Source organism: Passer montanus, unplaced genomic scaffold, assembly GCF_014805655.1.
Source record: "Passer montanus isolate IOZ18808 unplaced genomic scaffold, ASM1480565v1 scaffold26, whole genome shotgun sequence".
In the NCBI taxonomy this organism is placed as follows: domain Eukaryota; kingdom Metazoa; phylum Chordata; class Aves; order Passeriformes; family Passeridae; genus Passer; species Passer montanus.
Window position 1 is genome coordinate 8,949,503 of NW_024367261.1, and position 25,419 is coordinate 8,974,921.

A 25,419-nucleotide genomic window follows, 5' to 3' on the forward strand; every position below is an offset into this window, starting at 1 on the left:
AAAGTAACTCTATCCTGGGAAAACCAGCAAAATTTTTTTTCCAAGATACCACTATAACTCCAAAAGTATATTGGATGCAATGCACCATTTCATTATAGCAATAATGAACCTACAGTATAATATTTTCCCCTCTATCTCTCGCTTTTAGGGTTTTCCTCTGGTATAAAAAACTAAGAGTGATAACTTCAAAGTTGCATTACAGCAGTGATGCAAAAACAAGTAGATATTAAGGAAGCTGTAGCTGGGATGTTGTTTATCATACAGTATTTACACAGGAGATCTTAGGTGGCTACAGCTGAAGCAGAATAAACCAGTCTAAGCCCTAGCTATATGTATGTCTGTGTAAGTAATCACAGTCTAAGACAAATAAAATACTTTTGGGTTTCTCAGAAAGATTCCTTCAGTAAGTGGAGTACCAGCAATCATGAACTGCAGGAAACATTAGAAGTGACTTGTAAATTCACATAAGGTAAAGTCAAGCAGAGATTTATTTCACTTTCTTTCACAAAGCAGACTCTGAAGGGTTAGTATGAAGGTAACCAAAGATCCTTCCTGATTTGCAGGCAGAAATGTAGTACAGCAATTTTACTGGTTTCTACTATTTTTGTTATTTTTTACTGTTTTTTATCTAGCAGGTGAAAGATTAGAAGCAGCTCTGTATCCAGAGAAGAAAAATATTTGCAGAAGAAATGTATGAAGGAAAGTGTGCTTGAATTTTTAATTCTTTTTGGTACCTTTTTGGTTGTTTTCTTCTGTAGTGAAAGACTGCTGATGAGACTGCTTGTATTTTTGTCCCCATGAGACCCTAGGCAAAAATGTTGTCATTTAAGTTTATCTACCTCAGCTTTAACCAGTGGCCATCACCAAAAAAAAAAAACCAAAACCAAACCCACCAAAAAAAAGGTCTGGTTGTACTGAAGTGTTCTAGCAGCATTGTTGTTTTCCTGGAAAACTCAAAATTATAATTTCTTAAAACAAGGACTTAGAAACCCTCTAGAAATGGTGTTACTCTCCAGTTCCAGGTTATGTCTATTTCTTTTGATATTTGAGTATATGAAGGAGTAGGAAATAAGAAACTTGCAGAAACTAGTAGTTTCTGATGCTAAAAGTACATAATGCAAAGACGTGTTAATCTGTACTGAAGTTGAACATGCAGCCTCCAAAGAGATCAAATCCTGCCACACTGTCTGTTCTGAAACAGAACCCCACAGGGAATGAACAGGCAAGTGGTACTTAATCAGTGGCTTACTGTACATAGGTAGATATGAATCCATCATGCTGTTGTTTTTCCCAAGTATATTCTTCTTGGACGGGGAAGAGGATTTGCAATCAAACATCCTTATATGTGATTTCCTATCAAGCTGATCCCACAGAGCAGATGCCTATCACTATCCCCAGCCTGTGGATTTAGCTCCAGATCTTAAAAGTCGTCTGAGTAAATAAAGTAACAGGAAGGGATCCAGAGGGCTTTACATGCAGTGTCTCTTTTGAAGTCATACATAATGTAAAATTTCCCTCAACAGGAGTCACATTGTGGTTAAATCCTACCTCATCTGTTTTAAGCTTGACTCCCAGCTCCTTGAAAAGTCATTGTCTGTCTGTGTGTTGGTGCTTTTTCATCAGAGAGTCAGTCTTCCCACAAAATCTGGGCCTTGCAACTAGAGGCTGTGAGAACTGATAACAGTGAAGCACTGCCAAGCATTTTCTCAACTCAGTGTACTAGAATATTATCTGTCTGATCCTGAGAAGCTGTATTACCTGCACACTTCTTTCCCTCTTTTTTTGGTCAGGTATTTCATATCCAAGCCAGACTAAGCTGATGTTACTCCTCTCAGGCTCTTCCAAGGCACCACTAGTACCCTGTCTCTCTCTGTTTCCCTCTTGCACATTCCAGCCTTGGAGAAGTGAGCTCCGCTCTTCCATTGGCTCCATTTCCCCAGGGATTCTTGCTTATGGAAAACAGCCTGTGCTTGGAAGGGCTCCAGGCTTGCTTGCTTGCCCCATTGAGAGCTGCCACTTTTGATCTTTACCTATGTGCAAGGTAAGCACAGGGCATGCATGAAAGTGCATTTCATGCATCACTGTCCAAGAAGCACAGTGGAGAAATTTTTGGGAGGCAAAAATTTCTTGTCATAGATATGTGTCCTACTTGGGAAAATATTCCATGGTACCTCACACCTTTTATTTTCTTTCTGTGTGTAGTTGGTGCTGATGTTCATTCTGCAAGTTCTCACTCTTCAGGAAACAGGATCTGCTTGTGTTGCTTCTGCTACTCTCTGTGGCTCTGTGGATATTCTTTGCCAGACTGCAAGGAATATTTTTTCAAGCTGAAATGCTTTCTTCAAACAGAAGAATGCATGGACCTGCTCCTGGCTACACATGTACATTGTGTTAATACCTGTGAGCACTGGCCCTGAAATGGAATCAGAAGAGTAACATAAAATAAAGAAAATTATGTAAATTTTTTTAAATCCTGCTTCTGCTTGTAACCTCTCTGAATCTTTGAATATGTTTTGGAGATGAAACAACAAATAACACTCCAATTTTTGAGTTAGTTGATTCATGGTGAGGTAGGGAATAGACTAGAATAGACTAGTTCTGTTATGTTCTGTATAACAAATTATGAGCCAGGTCTGAGGGCTCTATCCGTGAGAGAAGCTATCTGCAGTGGGTGCCCCAGGCCCATCCAGAACAGAGTCAGAGAAGGGCACAACTACAGCATTGCTAAAGCAGAGACTGAATGCTCCAGGGAAATGAACAAGTATATTTCATATCAGAAAGTATTTCAACCATTTAATTCTGGAGCACCTCCAACTCCACACTGAGGGGTTGATCTTGAGCCAAGATCTTTGAACTCCCAGTGTCAAAGACGAGGGAGTTTGCCCACCCTGTGGAGGCCCAGCTAAACTGGATAAACATAGAGGACTCTTATAAAACCCACAGTATCCATGTACCTTTTGCAAATGTCTTTAGTGGACAACTGATCTCAAGAAGATCCATAGCTCTCACCCCCATCAGAAGGTACATGCCTCCCTCAAAAACAGTGAAGTGCCAATGCCCAAGCTGACAAAATTGCCCATTCTGTCCTTTCTCCAGCGCAGGGCTGGGAAGAAATGTCATCAAGGATTTCCTCAAAAAGTAGTGGTAGGGAAAGGAGGAGGGAGCAAGAAGAATAAAGTAAAATAATATAAAAAATAATAGAATAATTGAGTTGAAAGGGACCTACAATGATCATCGAGTCCAACTGCCTGACTACATCAGAGCTTTAACTATTGTTAAAGCATATTATTAAGGGTGTTGTCTAAAAGCCTCTTCAACACTGACCAGCTCAGGACATTGACAACCTCTCTCAGGAGCCTGTTCCAGGGTTTGATCATCCTCAAGAAATGAGGAATGCTTCCTCATGTCAGGAAACTTCTGCTGGTGGATGCAGCTTTGAGCAATTCCAATGCACCCTGGCTCCAAAACCAAGGAAAAAAATCATCACCTCCCTCTCTCCTTGCCCTTCTCAGGAAGCTGCAGAGACTAGTGAGCTTGCCCCCCAGCCTCCTTCTCTCCAAACAAGAAAACCCCAGTGTCCTGAGCTGCTCCTCACAGAACACTCTGCCAACCCCTTCCACAGCTTTGCTGCCTTCCTCTGGATTCATTCAGGTACCTTCACATCCTTTTGAAATTGTGGGGCCCAGAAGCACACTCAACACTCAGGGTGAGGCCACACCCACACCAAGTACAGCACGAAAATCCCTCCTTTGAAGTGGCTGGTGACGCTGTATTTGATCCATCCCAGGACATGGTTTGCCCCCTGGGCTGCCTGGGCACACCGTGCTGACTCCTGTTGAGCTTCCTGCCAGCCAGCAGCCCCAGACCCCTCCTGCAGGGCTGCTGTCTTGGAGTGGTTACTCCTCACCCAATTCAGACTTGTAATCAGAAATTTGGGAAAATGTTGTCCCAAGGTGACTAGCAGGGGCAACTGAAACTTCAAGTCAATCTGAGCATTAGTTTTCCTCTTGGATAGCTACTTAATGATAATGAACTGCAACAAAAGTTCATATCCTCTTGGCACTTTGGATGCAATAAGATTTTAAGTTCAAGTTATTATATATGTTATTATCACACAGAAACATAACATTAGCACTTAGATAATAAAATTAAAACAATCACCTTAACAAGAAAATAGTATGACAGATAAAAATAATAATAATAATTCTTACTGCTATCTCTTTATAAATTGTAGGATATTTAGGTCTTTCAGTTGATGAACTTGTTAAAACAATTCTGCATCTCATGTTGCAAAACAGTTTTCTAGATTGATAATAGAAATTATTTACTCCAGTCATCACTCTTTTAAGACTGTCTGAGCATACCTTTGTTAAAATAGAGGCAACCCTTACAGCACCCATTCCATAAAAAGATCCTCTACTAAACCCATTTAGTACTTTTCAACCTATTAGTGCTTTGCAAGTAGCAGTGGCCTCAGAAGAATTTAGTTAATGGAGGAAGATACTAAGAAGACAGTATGTTACTGAATCTAAATAAGGCTACTTTGCCATCCATTTTTGGAGACAACAATTTGCTGCAAAAGTGAGTTATTTACAGGAGCAATGGTCACACTCTGTGTAGCTGTAGTGCCTTCAAAAAGATGCTTCCATTTGATGCAGGCAATAGAAATGCATTGCAGAAAAACTGATGTTTGAAGCAAAGGCAAAGTGATGTGTCTAAATGTAGATGTACACCAAATGAGCCACTGGAAAATCAAGAAATAAATCTCTGCTCAAAATCAGATGCTATCCATATATTCATCCTAAGTTAACAGTTCTGGAGCCTGACTGGAGGCGGTGTTTACTCATGTTTCCCAAGTTACAGGAGTTGCCAATCAGAAGGAGACCATTAAACACTGAGGAAATAATTTACTGGGGAATCCACAAATCAAAATGACCAGTTGCTTGCATTAGAAGGCTTCTCTTTGGTATTCATTCATACACCATGTTCATTTAGCAACCCCTGCAAAATACCACACTTTATAGGTGGTGAAGGTTGTTTCCTTTTCTGCTTTTGTTATTAAAATACTAAATGGTTATCATTTCAAGGTCCTCTGCAGTACTTTTCAAACAGTTTCCTGTCATTACTTCTTCACTTACGTAATACACTATATCAAAACTCTCTGAAGATGCCATAAGATCCTGCTCATAATTGGGTTAATTTATTCATAGAACCATTTTCCTTACATGGCTGTGCTACTCTCAGAAGGTCAAAGAGCAGCTTCCACTAAGTGCTAAAACTGTTGTACACAACTGTCCTTACATTTCTTCTGAGTTTAAAACTGGATCCCAGCTAACAGATTTTTTCTTTGTTTATGGTAGAAGTAGATAGTTGGAATCTCTTATTTTCTGTCATAAGTCCTGTTCTCACTTGGTTAAGTCCAAAGTTCACACTTGTCAGTGACGAAAGAATTTATAATGATTTAATGTCTGTGTTTCTTATAGTAAAAAAAAAAAAAAAAAGTTAATTTGACTGTATATGAAAACCAGCAAAAGATGGCAAACAACATAAGTAATGGCTAACAAGTTGCAATTTAAATACTGAGGAGATAAGCACCAGCATGAAAAAAACTAAGCGTATCAAATTTTGTTATGCCTCTAGGGATAGGAAAATTTTTCTCTTCTGTATAAAACTTTATATAAAATTCTGCTATCATTGTTATATTTCATTTATTAAAGAGATGGGTTTTATAAACTTAGATTGTTGGGGCTTTGGGATTATAGGTTGGCTTTTTTTTTTCTTAGTACAATTGTCTGCACACAAAAGAAGCCCAGAAGCATAGAAAGCAAAATTCTAGCTGACTTTGACATATAAGCCACACAGCATAATAATTTAAAACTTTTAGAGTACACTTGAACCATTTTGACTTCCTGAGATAGATGCCATGCAGTTCAGAGAAGCCTACATCTTGCTTGTACACACATGAAAATCCCGTTGCAGGAAAGGCATGCAGACTTACTAAGGGTAATATTAATTTTATAGCATATGTCTGTTATCTATGATTTCACTGTTGATTTTTTTCCATGTATAATTGCAACTTCTGTAGGAAGTTGCAACTGAGGATATGATAAATAAAAGAATAATCCTTACTGTTCAAGTTTCTGAAGTGATTTTTCATTGTATTGATTTAGAATTTTGGTACTCTACAACCCCACCATGTAGAATATTTTAAAGAACTTCCCATGCATTTTAGACTGTAAATAATTTAATATTTAGGTTTTGTAAAAGGACTAGATAAGATTGGTTGCCTTGGTTTTAAATTAATTTCATTAATTTTTTCTTGGTTTTTTTAATAAATTCAAAGTAGGATCTGTCTGTTTGGATTGCAAACCAGGGAAACTACTCTAATTTGTTCTTATCTTCACTTACACATAGATTTAAGAATGCTTGGTTTGTGCACTACTTGCTGACCAATTGATTTCATAAGGAGGAGTCTCAACAGCTTCATTAGGTGTTGGGTTAAGCCAACAGTAAGGCCATGAATGCAAAATTATGGGACACAGTTACAAAATTCATAGCAAGAATCCTCTGGGATTTCAGTGTTTTTCATTAACAGACTGTTCTCCATGTTCTTGTTACACAAAGAACTAGTGAAGCTGACTACTGGGGATCAGGAGGTTTTTATGAAATTTTCTTTCTTATTTTACTTCTCATACTCTATTTTCTTATTGATGACTCTGTTCAGCAGACTAAACTAAAAAGACAGACTATGCACAATAAAACTGGTGGTTGGCAATAAAAGCCTGCAACAATGAGAAGCCTGCCAAAGAGAAGGCACTGTCAGTCCTTGTGTTTAGGATTGAGGGTCATGGTCCTTTTATCCCACTAGGACTAGATGTTTTCTTTCTGCATTTCATCTTTTCTTTATGAGAATGGTCTTCATAAGCAAACACACATGCCAGTTGTTATCCTGTGTTTCAGACCAAATTCTGCAATGATAAAGATCCTGTTCCCAAAACTATCTTGTGTTCCATGTTCATGAGAGCAGAGCTGTTGGGCTACAGCCATCTTCATTCCCATCCCTTGCTGTTCTAACATTAGGTGGTTTCGGTGTTTGGAAACCACTGTTGAAATACACCACCACAGACCTTTCACAGAAGGGTAGGGGTATCTGTAAATGGGAAGGAAGAAAAAAATAGATCCTGATGTTTTCCTGGCACTGTACTTCAAGGTGTGTCTGTTTTAGAAAAATAGATAAACATCAAATCCCACATGTATCGATACACCTCTGCTTTGTATTCTGGGCTGATTTTCTTAGCATTCTTCTGTGTCTCTTTAGCAGAGAAATCTATTACTGTCCCATGACATTTCCTTATAACATTTAAATCTTACCTAGGTTGAAATGATATTTTATTACATATTATATTACTAAATTAAATGTGTATTTTTCTATGCAAAACAGAAGCATGTGCAGCTTAAAAAGAACTTTGCTTGTTCTTGGATGTCTACATTTGCTTTATGTAGTAAACATTAAAAAAGCTTTAAAAGGTAATGTGAATGAAAAATATTGCAAAAGAATAAAAATCTAATGCTGTCTTTAAACCTCCCATACTGCAATTGAGTACAATTCCAACAAGCCACAGGTGTACACCATATGCATAGGTGCAAATGTGATTATGAGAGGTCTGATGACAGTTCTAGGTCCACAAAGCATTCATCTCAATATAAACATCTGTTATGTATTCAAGGCAAAACTGTGCAGAATATAGAGCTATAATTGAGGTTTTAAATGCAGAGATATCAGGAAACTCCAGGTTATTGCCCCAACAGGAACTCAGATTTGATCACATTATAAAAAGATAGTATTTTTTTATTAGTGTACATGATGTTAGGCTTCATGCCTTATTATACTGAGATGGAATTGCTTCAGCTCAACAGAGTGTAGGGACTACTGACTCAGAGTGATGCACTTATTTCTCAATTATGGGACTGATGCACTCTTCTGGCAGAGGCGTTCTAATGATCTGGGTTGTTGTTAGCTGTCAATATACATTGTGCAAATCCTGTGGTTTGATTGGCTGCTCCCTGTCATAAACCAGCAATAAATATGATGTGCCCAACTTCTGTATTCCACTGCTGACAGCTGAAGTTGCCAAATCCTTTGCATTATATACAAAGGACCCTGTTATCAGACGCTTATAATTTGGCCAAACTTTAGCCGTGCAGGATTAAATTTCCTGTGCCTTGTGTCTGCCTTTAGGCGAATGTCCTTTATAATTTCTTCTAAAACCATTTCTGAGAAAGAAATAAGGGAAACTATATTAACCACACAAGGTCTCTTCACAGTTCTCTCTTCATGTCTTGCTGCATTTCCAAAAGTACAGCCTGAAAGGCAAAAAAAAGTCAGGCTAAATTGCTCTGGACTGAAAACCTCGGTTTTGTGCAGTTGAGAAGCCTGGGACAAGAGCAGGTATATAATCTTTCCCATTTTCTTTGGCATTTTTATCCTTTTAACCCCAGATCAGTCACATGTAAACTAAAGAGTCACTCCTGCATCAGATCAAATAGCTTTTAACAGTGTCAATCTTCTTGAAATATCAACAGTACCTATACTGTTTTCTGGGGTTGTTTAAACAAATATTATAAAAGGAATACTCTTAGCACCAAGGTGTCTCAGACTAAAGGCTTACCATGCCCTCTCAGATGCAATAGCTCAATATCACTAGTAATCAGAAAAGAAGAAAACATCAATCTGTCACTTTGGCACACTGAAGTGTCTTCCTTCCTTCCTTCCTTCCTTCCTTCCTTCCTTCCTTCCTTCCTTCCTTCCTTCCTTCCTTCCTTCCTTCCTTCCTTCCCTTCCTCCCTCCCTCCCTCCCTCCCTCCCTTCCCTCCTGTGAATGCCAGCTGATGTTCTCTTTGCCAGCTCTCTTCGCCTTGATATTCTTCTTTGGAAGAATATCACTCTTGAGAATAAGACTACAATCCATAGCCTTAGTAGTGGAAACGCAGTGGCAGGGAGGTTGTACTAAACTGCAATGGTTAAGGCTCTAACTTTGTGAGTTTTTACTTTAACAACACAAAATCCTAAAGAAAACCAAATAATTGGATGCAACATTTTCTTCAACTTTTACTTCAAGGAAAGAAGTGACATTTTTTTACCAAGCCTTTCCAGGAGAAATAGCCAACTTTAGCCCCCCAGCTCTCATTCAGAGATGATTTCCCTCCACCCCTCTACCTCCCCCATGCACACATCCATGTATCATTGTGAACTGAGTAGAAATTAAAGCAGAATTTGACTCTGTGTAATGAAATCTATTTTTTTTCCTCCAAAAAGCCTGTCACGTTACAAATGCAAACTCTTTCTAGTAAATTTTCCTTTAATTTTATTTCTTTCCTGTGCTTTTTCCTTCCCCGCCCCCCCTCCCATTTTACTCCCTCTCTCTTTCTCTCTTAAATGGAATGAAAAGAGTTCTTTAACCAAACAGATGTAAATACGTAAGTGGTAGGGATTTTTTTTAAAAGTATGTTTTTCAGTTCATCTAACAAAGACATATCTGTCTGCTCGAATGATTCCTTACTGAATATGAATGAGAAGCCCTTTAATGAGGTACGGTAATTAAGCTCTGGCAAGCCCCCCTAGCCCCCTGTCAGCAGCTTCCCAGGCAAACAGCCATTGAATCCGGTGATTGACAAACCAGACACTGGACATGTACTGTAGCTGATGGGGAACAATGGGCTGGGGGGCCATGGTATCTGACATACCCGGCTGTTTCAGCCCCATCAAAGGGCCGGGCTCCTGGGGTGTCCATCTTGCTGTCCTGAGGGGCTGGGGCTGCAGGTTAACCTGCCAGGCTCTCCTGGCTCCTCTCAAGGTGCCCATCCCAGCTGGGTGTGCCCTGTGTTCACTCCATGTGTGGCTGTGCAGGAGCAGGTTCTCTTCTTCAGCACTCATGTGTCACAGTGTTTGACTCATAAATCTTTTTAATTGTTAAAAGTCTTTAAGTATAGAATAAGATTCATTATCCATCGTGTTTACAAAAATGCTATTTAATAAGTTGGTTCTTTTATTAACCCTGACAGAAAAGAAAACAGGGCCCTTTATCTCCAGCTGTTGGAGACAGATATGGGATTTCTCTGAACAGTTTTCTCAACACATTGCAAAATGCATATGTTTAGCAGGTGTGGATTGACTGGCTTACAGTCAAATTGCACACCTTTTCCTGCTGTTTCCTACCATAGATAAACAGTACCCATGTTTGCAGAAACCATGTAAGAAGTATTTGTAAGGAAAAAAATTACACCAAGAAACAAGTGCAACACAAAAGCCTAGAAGTCCTGGTTTCCACCACCCTGTAACAGTTGCTGCATGATCACTCCACAGCCCAGATGAGAAGGATTCATCTTTGTTTTAATTGATTGTAGCCATATGGATTGGCATTGTAAGGGAGTGCTTGATTTCCAGGCCAAGAGGTTAATTTCCTTCCTGTATGTCATCAATTTTGTAACACATGCACGTGCATTACACTGTCCTCGTGGTCATTTGGAAACACAGGTAGTGAAGGCCTGTCTGCAGGCGTTGTAGAACAAACTGAAAAATTATTTGAAACATATGATGCCAACTTGCATTTAGAAAGCATTTACAGAGAGGTACTTTTCAGGGAAGAGATGGAAGAAAATGAATAATTTAAACATTTCCTATCTCCTAAATAACACTGAAAATATGTGCAAATATGTATATAAGCAAACATTATCTGAATAAGCTGTTGGAGTAATTTGTCAAAATTGGCAATCTCCTCTTATTAAAATTGAAAGCTCAACACTCTTTCTTCCTTCCTGGACTTTTTTTCTTCAAAAAGCAGGGATAAATGCCAGTAGTACAATTAAAACACCAGCTAAATATTACTTTGTTGGGCTTAACGATAGATTACAATGTGTGCATAATGACCCAGTTCTAGTAATATCATCTGATTTAGTAAGGAAATCAGAGTTTGCCATATGTTCACCAATAAGGTCTTAGAAATTCTTCTTCTTGTTCTTGATGTCTCAGCCAACTGCTAGTGAGGATGCTGTTTGGTCCTGAAATCATCTTGGTTTTGAGCACCAAGCGCATTAAAGTCATAAGCATGTGGCTCATTTTATCATGCCATCTCTAGGAATGAGCAGGGAGCTATTTAACAACCTACCACCTGCCTGCCCTGAACACCTTTACGCATGAAAATGTTCCAGTTGCAGGACTGTCTGAAAATGGATTTCCTGTTCATAGCCCCAGAAAGGTATACACTGTGATTTTAGGGATATTTTAAAAGTTTAAAATTAATCTTGACATTTCTGCTAAACGTATTAGCACCCAACTGGCAAGACTATTTAGCTCAGATGACAAACCAGAGGGCAACACCAAAACCCAAAACAAGAAAAAAAATCAAAACAGAGGGTAAAGCCAGACTCTACTGTGCCATTTAGCTGTGTATTTGCTACCTCTGTTATGGATTTATTATTTGTAGACCCATGAACTGTGGTTCATTAATGAGTAATGTGTCTTTGCTGTGTATAAGCCAAGCCCAGAAAGTGACTTAAGGACTTGCTGTGTATCTGTAGCTACCAAGGATCATCATGCAGGCTACGGGTGTTCCATATAACTCAAACTGTGATTTTCATCTCCTTTAGACCACCCCTTTTTCCTTACTATCTCTCCAATAATTTTTTTCACACCCATGTGCAGGTTAGAATCTGTTTTACCTCTTCAGGCAGACTGGACTTTGAGCTGCCACTTATTAAATAACTGTCCTGCCCACCCTGGGCTCTCATTTTGAGCAGCAGGAATGGTGGGAGTTAGCATTGTTCCAGCTTAGCAATAAAGTACTCACATTGGAATATGAACTGTTGATCATGGGGTTTTTTGACACCCAACACTGATGACACATATATTGAACCAATATTTTCACAGTTCCATCAATATTCTGGCAAGTAGGAGATTATTTTTTTCCTTATATTTTATACTAAATTATGTACTATTTTAATTAATTCAGGGGGTTAATTTTACATATTTAAACAATATATAATGAAATTCTCTTCTTTCTATTACTCCCTTTTTCTTGAATTCAGGTATTTCTTGAATTCACAAAGCAAAAAAAAATTTTTGGTAAATCCTGGTGCAATCCCATAGATATTAGTGGAGTTTTAGTAGCTTATTCCAACACTGAGTGTGTCCAGTATTTGCATATGTAAATCCCTTTATATATGTATAGCATTTCATAACAATTTATAGATCTGAACTTCTATCTAAAATGTTTAATCTAATACTTGTTGCAATTTAACAGTTCAAATGCCATGCTTAATTTGCTTTAGATGTAGAAATCTACCCTGCAAGGAGGGTACATTTAGATGGATTATAAATAAAAAATCCTTCATGATGAGGATAGTGAGACACTGGAAGATATTGCTCAGAGAAGTGCGTGCCTTATGCCTGGAAGTGTTCAAGGTGAGACTGAATGAAGCTTTGAATAAACTGATCTAATAAAAGATGTCCCTTCCATGGCAGAGGGTGTAGACTTGATGACCATTAAAAATTCCCTTCCAGCCAAAACCATTCTGTGATTTGTTCTGTGATTCAATGTCATGTAAAGTACAGACACTAAATAGTAGCAGTGTGTAGCAACAAAATTTTGTATTTAACTAAAGTACATCCTTGTTTCAGTATTAGAAGAAAAGAGAGCTGGACATACCAAAGTCACCTTGAAAGTATCTTTCATCTGAACATTTCAGTTTTTTCCAGTTTGAAATTGCATCACTCATTCCAGAGCTATCAGCAAGCAAGGAGAGCATCCACTGGTCATTTCAGGACATTCCCCACCAATATAGTCATCTGAAATGATGAGCTAATTTTTCATAGATCTCTCAAATAGGTTGCAGACAACATGAAGATTCTAGTTAGAATTGAAGTAGAGTTAGCTGCTACAGCTTTTGGAGTCCCAAAGCCTTTCATGTCAGTGACCCAACCTTAATGCAGTAGCATAAGGTTGGGTGGACAGTTATTGCAGATACCCTCTTTATAAACCCTACTTCTTGGACTTCCTGAATATCCATCACTGATAACCAGCAAAGGCAGGATATTTCAGACTGGGAATACAGTCAGTGTCTTTGTATGTTCCTTGAAATCTTATGATAAACTAAACCAGTCCAAATACACCTATTTAATATCATAAAACCAAGAGGCTTCTATTGAACACTCATGAAAACCAGTCACTTCAAGAGGTATTTTTAATGTGACTGTTAATTCCATGAGCATCTTAAACAAAATAAGTTAATTTCTTGATATTAACAAATGCAAACTGCTTAATTTATATATGCTTTTTGTTAAAAAGGAAAAACAAAGCTGAACTCTAAAATTACTGACCTTTAACACAGTATACAGGGAAGTGCTTTTCTAAAAAAAGGTGACAATGATGATAATAACAACAATAATAATAATAACCTTTAAAATATTTTGTAGTCAGATACAGGGAAAAAGTTAAAACTAAGCCTGCCAAATCAAATCCTTCCAGTAAGCTGGACCTTCTTTTCAAGGCAGGCTATTGGATTTTTTTTGTGTGTCTTTACAGTTCCATACATCTAGACATTGTCTAAATTTAATGTATAACTTTATTAATAAATTAATAATTAATCTTAATACTAGCCAATATTAATGCTTTACTGAGCTCTTCTTTCTCACATCTCTGTATTTTTCATCCAAATACCAGGACCTCTTCCTACTGGTCATCATTCTCTCTCCTTTCCTATTCCCGGTTACGAGGTTTACTTCAAAGGCCATGAGTTAAATTAAAAGGCTTTACTGTTAGATAAATGCTTTTATCTTTAGACCCATAGCCAGTTACCAGGAATTAATCATGAAGGTATGATAATGAAAGTACTATCCTTTCTTTGAAGATCTTGATAAATAAACCATATAGTGAAGAAACTGTATATTTCAGGATGAGGGGAAATGTCCAAAATTGTGCGAGAAGTATTAGGAAAATGTTGGTCACTGAAAGCGTGGTCAGTCATTGAAATAGGTGTGAAATATAGTGGAATCACCATCCCTGCAAGTGTTCAAAAATCATGTGGATGTCTTGGTGGGGGATCTGGCTTAATGGTGAACACAGCCATGTTGTGTAAATGGTTGGCCCGGATTATTTTAGAGCCCTTTTCCAACCTTAATGATTCTGTGATGCTATGAAGAAAAGAGGAGCAAAGTAATGGGGATTTTTGATTATTATGGTGGTGATTTTGGGTTATTGTCCAGGTTTTGTAACAGGAGAACTGAAGAACCTGTTGCTTGTGGTACTGTCTTCCACCATAAGCAACAGCAGTGTGCCTATGGCACAACACGTCACACCAGGACCCTGAACTGAGACATGGCACGTGGCACAGAGGCACTGCCATAGAGGTCAGGAACCCCGCAGAATGAAATAAAGCAGAAACTTCTGCCATAAAATTTAGACCAAATTTTTTAGTTGATTTGTACAGCCCAATAAGCCTGGTACTTAGGCAACTTCTTTGCCCTTAATGGAAGTGCAACGTAGTGTAAAGATAACCATGCTGGCTTTAAACTGGCTAGAGAAGAAATTGCTACCAGCCTCATGAGGAATCAACATGGGCAAATTCATTGAGTATTTACCTTCCTTTAGATGCAGATGTGGCACAGCTTCATGCTGTTGCCACCCTGATTACTTTAATGATAAGAGCTGTCTAGGGCAGGAGCAGAGGCAGATAGCCCAGAAGGAAATATTGGCTGTTAAGGTATTTAGAGTAGAAAGAAAGAAAATCTGCCAGGAGCCACTTGCTAACTTTCCTTAGGATTATAGGTACATGGAATTTTTGCCATGAAAAAAGGCTGAAAGATTTGGTACCTCTCCTTTCACTAAACCTATCCCTATCTCAACCACAAGCTGTCCTTTGATTCTGTCAGCACTCTGGCCTTGGAACAGCCCAGAACATATTTTCCCCCATCTTTTTTAAAGCTTGAGAACTGCTACAAAATTTGTTTTCCCTTGAAGTGATTACCAGGGAGCAGCTGGTTTTCCAAGTTGCCAAGCTATTTTCTTTAGAACTTGCATTTCTTGCTTGAGTTGACCCATACCATACCATATCACAGCACTGTGTGTGCATTGACTGATGGAAAAATTCTATGGTAAAAATCTGTAATAGCCCAGATAAAAAACACTTCCTTTTCAGTTTCTTATTTCATGAGTCCTCTATGTTGAAATGCTTCAAAAAGTCTGTTCTTCTTTTGTGATTCACTGAAGTTGCTTTCTTGAAGGTAGATTATTATAGAAATTATAATCAAAAAGTTGGTAATTGCTTTTTTGTTTTACAGGGACGACACTGAGTTTATCTTCCTCTGGCAGTGAAGTATTATTAAAAGTTCTTTGATTTCATTTTTTTCTTGCATTTTTAAAACTTTCAGTAAATGTTCAATCAAATAGTTTGCTGTCTGCTAAAAAAAGCATCTTGTCAAACTCAGTAAGGAAAGCCCTAAAGGTGGATGTGCTTTTTAAACTTGTTCACTACTGTGCCGCAGTTTTCATCGGTTTTTGAAGAGTTGACTGATGTCAGAGGGTCGGTCCTCATTTTCAAAACTTGATATCCTTGGCACAGACAGCTGTTTTAGCTAATGTAAATTGATAGACAACTGTAAATTCCTCATGGGAGGCTTGGCAGAGCCTTGTCAGTAGTAACCAGATAATCAGATTGTAAATCCACTGCACCTAGGGAGCACAAAAAGTCTCTTCAGACCCAACCATTTGTTTGCTGTTCCAAGGTATGTGTTCTGAGATCTTCGAGGGGATGTGCACAGTCTCTGCTTTTTTGCTCAAGTGGAGCTTTGCAGTGTGGGTGATGAAGAGTGTTATAGAAAAGACATTGAGAATGTGGCAGAGAATTTGGTGGAACTGTTGTGTCCAAAAATTTTCTCAACCTTCTTGGAAAGTAATTCAGAAGTTAATAAATTTCTTGTCCATCTGCCCTGAATTTCTCACTTATTGCTGTATCTGTGATGTTTTACAAATTCTGTATCCAGCTCTATAGGAGTTACTTCTCTCTCTCCCTCTCCCTCTCTTTTTTACTTCTAAGTCAGTAAACTATGATGTATGTGTCTCTCCCTGAATAACGTTATTATATGATGCTGCTGGAGCCCTGAATAGCTTGGCTGTGGACTGCTGAACTCTTTGAATGTAATTGTTTTAACACCATGAAATGAAGTAATGCATAAAATTGATAATAAACGGATATCTCTCTGCCTCTGCATGCAAATGAGCACTTAGCACCAGGGCACAGATGCCACCATTGTTTCCCCCCTTGAAAATGACAAAGTAAGTGAAAATATCTACCAAGAGCTTAGAAAGTACGGTAGCTGCATTTTCATTATATTTTAGAATTTCACAGAGTTGGGAAAGCAAACTCTCCTGCCAACACTCAGAAAGGGGCTGGATAATGCTTGCCTGTAGTACACTGGAACATACAGCGAAGCAAGGTTTTGTTGATTTTTTAGGAAGATAAAGAATATAGTTATTAGTGATTCTCTTTTACTTTCACATTTTTAATTTTACAATCTCATTTTTGTTTTTGAAACAAAGACTGTATTTTTTTTAATCTCAGTTTCTTGCCTCCTCCTCCGCCTCCTCTAAAAAGTACAGCTAGCTAGAATCAATGTGTTATACCCATTAATCTGCAGTGCATATTAAACAGGCACATTTAGAATGCCTTGGGTCTGGCTGCAGCTTTGGATTTACCCTTTGTTTTCTAATTTATACTTTTAGTTAATAAATATATCCAGGAACTAAAATGATTACTTTGTTTTAGAAATCTTGTACAGGCTTGGTTTTTGTCTCCTTCTGCTTAACAAAAGGGTAGAAATCCATAAAAAAGGGTATTATTTTATAGATTAATCCTTCCATTTTCAAGCATTAGCTGTGTTGCTGTTAATTTCAAAAAGGGATCTTGCTTATGGAAAGAAGGTCTCAATTAGCTTGTCACATTTTTTACCTTTGCTCCTAGGTTAACAGCTTCAAGTTCCTCATTATGATTCAAAGATGTTCACAAGGCTTAAATAATAATAAATTATATTAATATTTGAAACCATCATAATTTTCATAGACGTTTCCTAAGAGTGCTAAATTAACTTTGCACTCCTCTTCTATCTCTATGAAAAAATGTATCAATTGAGTCAGAGTTGAAAGATTTGTTGAAGTCCAGACATATGACATTTGTTGAATCTGCCATATCTAAATGTCTGCCTCTGTTAATAGAGAACTGCTTCATCTTTCATTTTCCTTTTTTTTTTTTTTTTATTTGGCACATTGCTTGATTTCTTGCTCCAATGCTTTGTAATTCTGTGCTTATCACTTACTTCCCTGTGTCTTCTACTCCCCATGTATCCCAGAAGCTCTCTACAGTTTGAAGCCTCATCTTTCATCAGTAAATTCTGATGTTAGTCCCCAGTCAACATGGACAGCACTTCCACCTCTTTGTGGGGTGTCCAAGGATGACTTTTTTAAAACATAGTTGATCTGAAAAGTCAAAATTATGCAAAAGTTTTATTTCATGTTAATTTAATTAAATCCAAGTGTAAGCCTTTACCAAAAAAGCCAGTTCCAGCACCTGGCTCTTATCTCTACCTGCATGTCCCAACTGTACCTATTGTTTTAGACCTGGCAATTGAGTGTCAAGCCAGCACACTGTTTATCTGACAGAACTCCCCTTTTACTTTTGCATTTGGCACATTAGAGTTTCTGTGTCTGGTCATGAGCTGACCCGACTCACTTGAACTGTCACCGTCACCAAACCTCACGCAAGAGAAGTGACAGAAGAATGTAATCAGGCCTGGTGCAGCGAGGGGCCACTCTTGTCCACAGCAGCCTGTCTTTTCATCAGGGTGACTAGTGTCATGTGGTACCTTTAATTCTCATTAGTTTGTGCTTTTCTGTTTTGGTCTGCAGACTCTGCAAATGCTGTCAGACTCTTTAGTAATCTGTCCTTTCAGTTTGCTTCTTTCCTATATTTCAAATCAATGAAGTTTTATCTAAGGTGAGGGAGTTTTGTATTTTCTATCATTCCTTTCCACTCTTATACTTGGCACTGATATGGTTGTGTTAATTTATAAACTTTCCAAGTATTTTAACTGGCATTCTTAAAAATCATAATTTTTATTGTATGCATATCTGTTCTTCACTTTCTAATAATTAGAGACCATTTCATGGTCTCATCTACCTATTTCACCTTTCTTCTTAATATATGCAATCATTTCCCATCATTTCAAATCATCATTACAAGATGTTCACCTCCAGATGATTTCTCTTTTTGAATCAACAAAATTGTCATCAATGGGGAAAAATTGTCTTATCCATTAATTCCTTTCCTGAAAGATGCGTTGGTAATTAAAATACCCTCCTTCCACTTAGGCCAGAGTCTTGGATTCCTCTGGTTGATATTTGCAAAAAGCTTTGTCCAGTGCTATATTCTCCCTCCCAGCAGCACATGATTCTCCTTTGTAGTCACTGCCAACATACTTTCAGCAGCTCTCCCTGTCCACATCAGGGATATCTTTTCCTTACTCTACCCTTCCTGAATTATAGTCTTCTATATTCATAGGCTGGCCATGAAAATAAAAACAACATTCTATTTTACTAACATTTCAATCCTCCGATTTATATCCGTTATTGTTGCACTAGTACACAGGCATCTGCTCAGTGGGAATGTCCACCCCTCCAAAGTTTTGTTACCTTTGTTAGGATAAAGCTTGTCCTTGTGTTATTTAGGCCTCCTCAAGTGACTGCTTTACTTCAGCTTTTCCCACACATCCACAGTTTGATCCTCATTTGCAGTTTTCACCTGGTTAGCAAGTGATAAACAATAACATACCCATATTTACAAAGACTCAATGCTTGATGAAAAGTTTACAAACATGATGAAAGTGTTTCCCAGAAGTGCATATTTTCACTGAAAGATTATCTATATTCTGAAAAGTTTTTACCTAGCAACGAATGGATATTTCCATTATTTCCCATTCACATTATTTGCCATTCAGATTATTTCCCATTCAGAAGTCTAAAAAAGCATTTAGTTGTCATGCTGGTTTTGATGTCCTTGGTTGAAACCTTATAACATTATTTTAAAAATTAGTTTTTAGTTTTGCCATATCATAAGCATTTCTATATATGTCATGTCCAATACAGTCCTCTCAATGCAGTGAGAAATTTGTCTAATAAGAAACCTGCAGAGAATCATAATTCTGGACCTAAAATTAGATCAGGCTTCCACATCCTTTCAATACCAAGAATCACTGATCAAAGGAAAAAGAGGCAACTTATTAATAAGATGCTTTTAGTGTAGATCTGTTAACGGAAAACCAGGATCAAGTGACAGGATAAGTGACAACAAAAGTTATTATATAGAAATTCTTTCAATGTCCCAACTTAAGCTTAAATACCAGTGATAGGAGAAAAAGAGAAACACAATATCTTCCAATAAGGAATTCAGAATATATACATAGTAAACAGATATTAAAGTAATTTGATGAAGTGTTTCAGTAATACACAAGTAACAAATCCCTGAGCCATACAAACCTCCTATCCTCTACGGTTCAGTGTGGTTAGGAGTCAACTCAGCTGATTTATGTTGCATCATAAAATCACGATATGTTCTATGCATGACTTTGATATAGAACTCAGTGAAATGTGATACTTTGAAATTCTGTTGCTTTCTCAAACTTGATGCTCAGTGTAGAGCTTTGGGACATAATGAAACCATCTGCACTAAAACAGAGAATAGTGTATATATACATATATATGTATCTATATATATATACACATGTATTCTGCTCCTTCCCATCCCACCCACCTGCTCAGAAAATATATTGTCTATTGAAAGTGAAACTATTGCTTTATAAGCCAATCTGGACAGCTTCACAAATAATGGTCTAGGAGTCTATCCAAATACTAGTTAAATCAGGAGGCTGTTTCTCTTCTTTCTCAGTACACAGGTTTGGATTTTATGGAGAATCTTCTCAAATGATCAGCCTTGGCTTTAACCTAGAAAGAGTATAACCAGTTCTGATAAAAAAAGAACAGAATGATTTCAAGCTCATATCACAACTGAGGAGTGATTAAGGTAAAAAGAGGACTGTTTGTCTATATGTTGTTTTTCAAATATACATATTTTCAAGCCGTTGTTTGCAAAGTGGCACCAAATTGTTGCCTGAATTAAAGCTGTTGCAACAGCTTTATCATATATCTTCATCAATATAGAAGTAAAGAATGATATATATTTGACAAAGTTCAAGTTTTGCAACTTTTCCATTGAGTATTTACATAGCATTCAATGATGTAGCTTTGTTTCATTATCAGCTTCAGAATAAGATACATTCTTCTTTTAACCTTCTCACTGGCATTGTTCAGTTCTTCCTTAGAGATTATATTTCATAAACAAATACTGTTGGTAGCCAATGTACTTATATGCCATCAGTAATAATCCTTCCTTTGTCTGACTTGGGCGGATATTTATTTTGGGATTTATCTCTGGGTTCCCTTTTACTTTCCTTGCACACAATACCAAGCATAAGGGGCTTCCAACTCTGCAAAACTATAAATTAATAACTCATCCTCAGCTATTTCACCTTGTAAAAAGTAACTCAATTTTAAGGAATTATGATTTCTTTCAGTGTGACAGAATCTTGGATTCAGAAGTATTAAGGTGTTAAAATCTGTTCTCAGGCATACAAAATCCCATGCTCAGTTTGTAAGTATGTACATTGAAGGGTTCAGAAGCTGAGGTGTGTTATGAGCTCTGCTGGCCTTTACTGCCATACTGCAAAAGCAAGTAGAAGGCTGAAAAATAAAGTATGTGCTCCATCTTTATTCCCTGTGAGCTCTTGACTTGGAAGCCTAATCAAACCTATATATTCAGAAAGAGTAAAAAACTGAGACAAAAAGGTAGCAGAGAACAAGAACAAATTAAGCTTAGGAACAGTGTCTTCCCCAGTCTTAGGTTCTGCAGATGTGGCTGCAGAATGAGAATAATTAGAATACAAATAGTAACTCTTTTCCTTCTTGCACCTATTGTCTCTCTTACATGTTTATGCCTTTCTATATTCACTGTCTGCCAGCACCTGCCCTCTATAGGTTTTTAAAAGCTGTAGAGACACTTACAAAAGCTTTTAATAATACTAACAAAATGGTTGGGAGCATTTTCAAAGAAACTTAAAGGAGCTGGTTTCCAAACCCTCCTGAGAATAGTTTCAGACCATAATACTTTAAATCCATGTTACTTCAGATTATTTTCAGGAGCTTAAAATGTAGGTATTGTCTACTCTATCTGTGATCTAGAAGGTGTCAGTTCAGCTACTACCATTGATTAACAAGAAAACATGTAGCTGTTTCTAATAACAGATTCTGCTCTTTTTTAAGATTAGTGTTTAATAACTGTAGGGGCAATGACATGTTTTACTCTTCTCCAGGGTTGTGTGTATTATGCCTTGACAACTAACTCTACATTAATCCTAGCTGAAAGTACACATTTAAGCAAAGAACCAGGGAAAGGAGGCTAGTTCCCTTAACCTATGACCATACAGAGAGATTTACATTGCATAGCAATTATTCTGAAAAAATAAGATGTGAGTTGCCCATGGAAATATAGAGCTCCCTTTGTCCACTGCAGAAGTCTGGGGCAAATGGACTGACCATTTGGACACCTAATTCAAAGTGATACAGTTAGATATGGTATATCTAAGCCACAAAGCCCAGGCGTGGCTCCCATGGTCTCTATGCCATTTTAGCATTCATTGTGAGCCCTCTGTACCCAGTCAGAGAGCATGGACTTTCCAAGTTGATTGTCTTGCTTCTGGATGATGAGCCCAAACAACTGATACTCCCTTCTCATTACCATGATTCTTTTCATTACCTGTTTTATCTAATGCATTACCTTTGGTTGAATTCAATTTTGTTTAAATTACTCTTAACTGAAGTAGTAATTCAGACAGGTTTTTCCTTGGCCTCATTCCTCCACTATTGACATCAGTAGGAGAAGCAGCATAAGGTCAGTGCTTATCACTCTTCATAGGTTTTTTATGGCCAAAATAGGTCAGTGTGGTCATCTCCTCTGACCTGCTCCATAATAATAACCCCTAGGATCTCATAAAGTCAAATGTGCAGAGAAGTTTCTACTGTGTTACAGCCAATAGGTGTTTTGTCATTCTCTTTAAAGAAAGTATGTCCAAAAATAATTTTTAATAGAATTTAAGAATTTGAATGACAAGTAAACTCTCAAGTATTTTGCAGAGCTAGTTTACTTGTTTCTGGAAGTACTACTCCAGAAATATATCTTAAACATTTATTTTAGCCTGAAAACTCAAGATAAATTAGGTTCACATAAAAACACTTTATGGTCATGTGCATTAATTTTATCACACCTAAATAAAATAAATAAAATAAACCTCCATTTAAATTCCAAGAATTTTATCACAACACACATGTTTATGAACATTTTCTTAGGTAAGGGCTTTGAATTGGGCCATCTTGTAAGAGAAATATGTTCACAGTGTTAAGAATACACAATCTCTTTTGAATGTAGAACCAGAGGTTTTTGCAGCCATAGCAGACTATATGATGCACAGTTTTAAAAAAAGTAGTACCATATTTTGTTACTCAGAATATAATTTGTAGTTGAAAAAGAAGGTACCAAGTGCAGAAGCTGAGTCCTGAGACCTGGTAAAGAGTTTGTAAATGTTTATAATTGCAAACTGTTTTAGCTGTCCAGTTCCTCTGAGAAACAGAAAGTCTCAGATGGTAGATTTTTACCCTCCCCACCCCTCCCCAAAAAAATGTAGTTTTCTAGTAATATTTGTGACTACTATAGTAATTTATACTGAGATTCCAGTTACTGAGTTCCATACTGTCTTGTATGCAGAGACATGGATACTTGCAGTCAAAATTCTCTCTTAAAATAAAAGAACCTGAATATGTGCTGGACAGTGATTTTTTTTTTCTATATTTTTAAGACCAGAGTGGAGAATTCTTTGTAGAAAAAGAAACACTTCCTGTACTTTCATTTCTCTTCCTTTCCTTCACACAGATATTTCAGGGGAGTCTCATATCAAGTATTGCATTTGAAAGAAAAATTCACAGAAAACTACAGAGCTTATTGTCCAGGCCTTCAGTTTGGAGCTAAGTGAATTGATTACATAGTTTCAGCTCAAAATGAATTTCAGACTGTTGGTTTATTGAGTTGCTTACTGGGGGCTTTAGTGTGGTCTCCTCTGATCCAGCAACAAACTTGGTAAGTTCATGGAGGACATGGGAGACTTTTCTCCCCTCTCTCATGGGAGACTTTTCTGAGACTTTTCATGGGAGACTTTTCTGGACACTTCCTACAGTGTCTGATTCTACAGAAAATTGCCATAATTGTGAAGGTGAAGTTTTGAGCATTTATTCTTCTTAGTTTTCTCTGTTGGTTTCAATTCAGTTTGCCCAAATAACCAGGCAATTGTTGCTCCCCTTTTGCTCACCTCCCAGGTGACTTTCAGAAGAGGGAATAATTTTTATCTAAACTCAGGACAATGTTTACATCCAGCTCATCCAGCAGGTTTTTGCACAAATTTCTCTGTAAAGAAAGCAGGCAGCAGAAATTAATTAGGTTCTCCAAAAAAAGGGAGGCACCTACTCATCACACTAGAAGCTCTTCATAGAGTGGTTTGCTCGTTTTGACTGGAGTACCATTAATTAAAATTGTTTATACAATTCTTCCAGTGTCATTAAATAAGGGCAGGGAAGAAAGGAGTGTGCCGGGTCTGGTAGTAGGATGTTCTGTTGTGAAAAGCACCTCACCTGCCTTCCTCCAGTGATTGCTTTATTTCTACAGATAAAATAGCTTAAACAAGCAAACTGAGAGCTTCTTCCCTGCCTTGCCCTCCTTGCATGTTCAACCAAGTCATGGATAGTGTGGATTGTAGGCAGGAGCAGGGAATGCTGTTTGCAGGTCCCTTGGGAGAGAATGGAACTGAGATAGAATTCCTGCAATGCTGGTGAGTAATGGGGCAAAAACAGTAAAATCCTCTGAGGGAGGAAAAAAAGTGAAGCCAAAATGTTCTTAGTGTGGTTTGATTTTTATTATCCAAAGTAAGGCATCCAGTAATGCCCTAGTCTTACTCCTAAGTCTACAGTGGACTGTCTGTGTGCATCCTTTCAGTCACTACATGAAATCTCTCAGACTACCTGCTTTCTCTGAAAATTTAACAACAAACCTGTTACTTGAATCAGGGTTCCTTGCTTGTCTAGACTCTTAATTTTTATCACTGTAATAAGCAATCTTGTTTAAAATAAATAAACCTGTTTTCCCCTCCTATTTTTTTCCATGCAAAATGAAATTGTTTCAGGGTATAACCTGTATGTATTTAAGCATCCTTTAAACTGCTGTGACTTTTGAATTTTGTGATTAAATGTAATTGTGATTGATTACCTGCTGCCAGTCTCACCTGATTCCTAGAACTCTCATAAAAATTAAAGCTTTCATCTCAACAAGAATTACACGTCAAAATAATTTGTAATAAGCAACAGTTTCCCCTTATGCATATTCTGTAATTGTAAGAGAAGGACTTTATACTGAATGCACCTGATGCATAACTGTAATGGAAAAAAGGAAGGCACAGCCTACTAAATTTTCAGCTCTGGGAGGAGACGGAATCAGTCCCACTGTATGTTGTTTATTATACAATTCATTTCATTCAGTCTAATAACCAAAATGTTCTCTGCCAGTGAGAATTATTTTCTTGTTGACCTCAAGAAGAAAGTAGACTTCCCTGGTTCATTAAAAATAAATGTCAAAACAAGATTATGCATAAATGTGTTTATAGCTGATTACTTCACTTTCTCATAAAATCATATGTAGAATTTCAAACCATCTATGTCATTGGTGACATGTACAATCACAATTCTAATGACATATGACAGACTTCCCCACTTTCCCCCTCCTCTTGGCCCCACGCAAGAAGTCTTGATTAATTCCTACTGCTATGAAGGGAAGAAAAAGGGGGAGATATTTGCACATGGGAGCAAACTTTGACAGCTGCACTACAAGGACCACTTAATCTTTGGGGAAGACTGAGAGTTTAGTCCAGTTTCCTTAAGCCCTCTTCATAGCCATTGCAAACACACGGAAGAAGTTCACCTTTCATTATTTTAAAAAATAATTACTTTAATCCCTTTGGCAATGTTCTTATAAATGGATGTGGGACCTAAACTTAAAAAATTACTTTCTTATATATTAAACCATACAAGAAAATAAACCCTATATTTAGCTGGTGCCTCCAGCCTCTATTCTCCTAAACAGCCAGGGGGTACATGTGTTCCGTCATGACTGCTGACCCTGTAGTATTTAAATGGAACATGGAGCCTTTTGAAAATCAAACTCTGG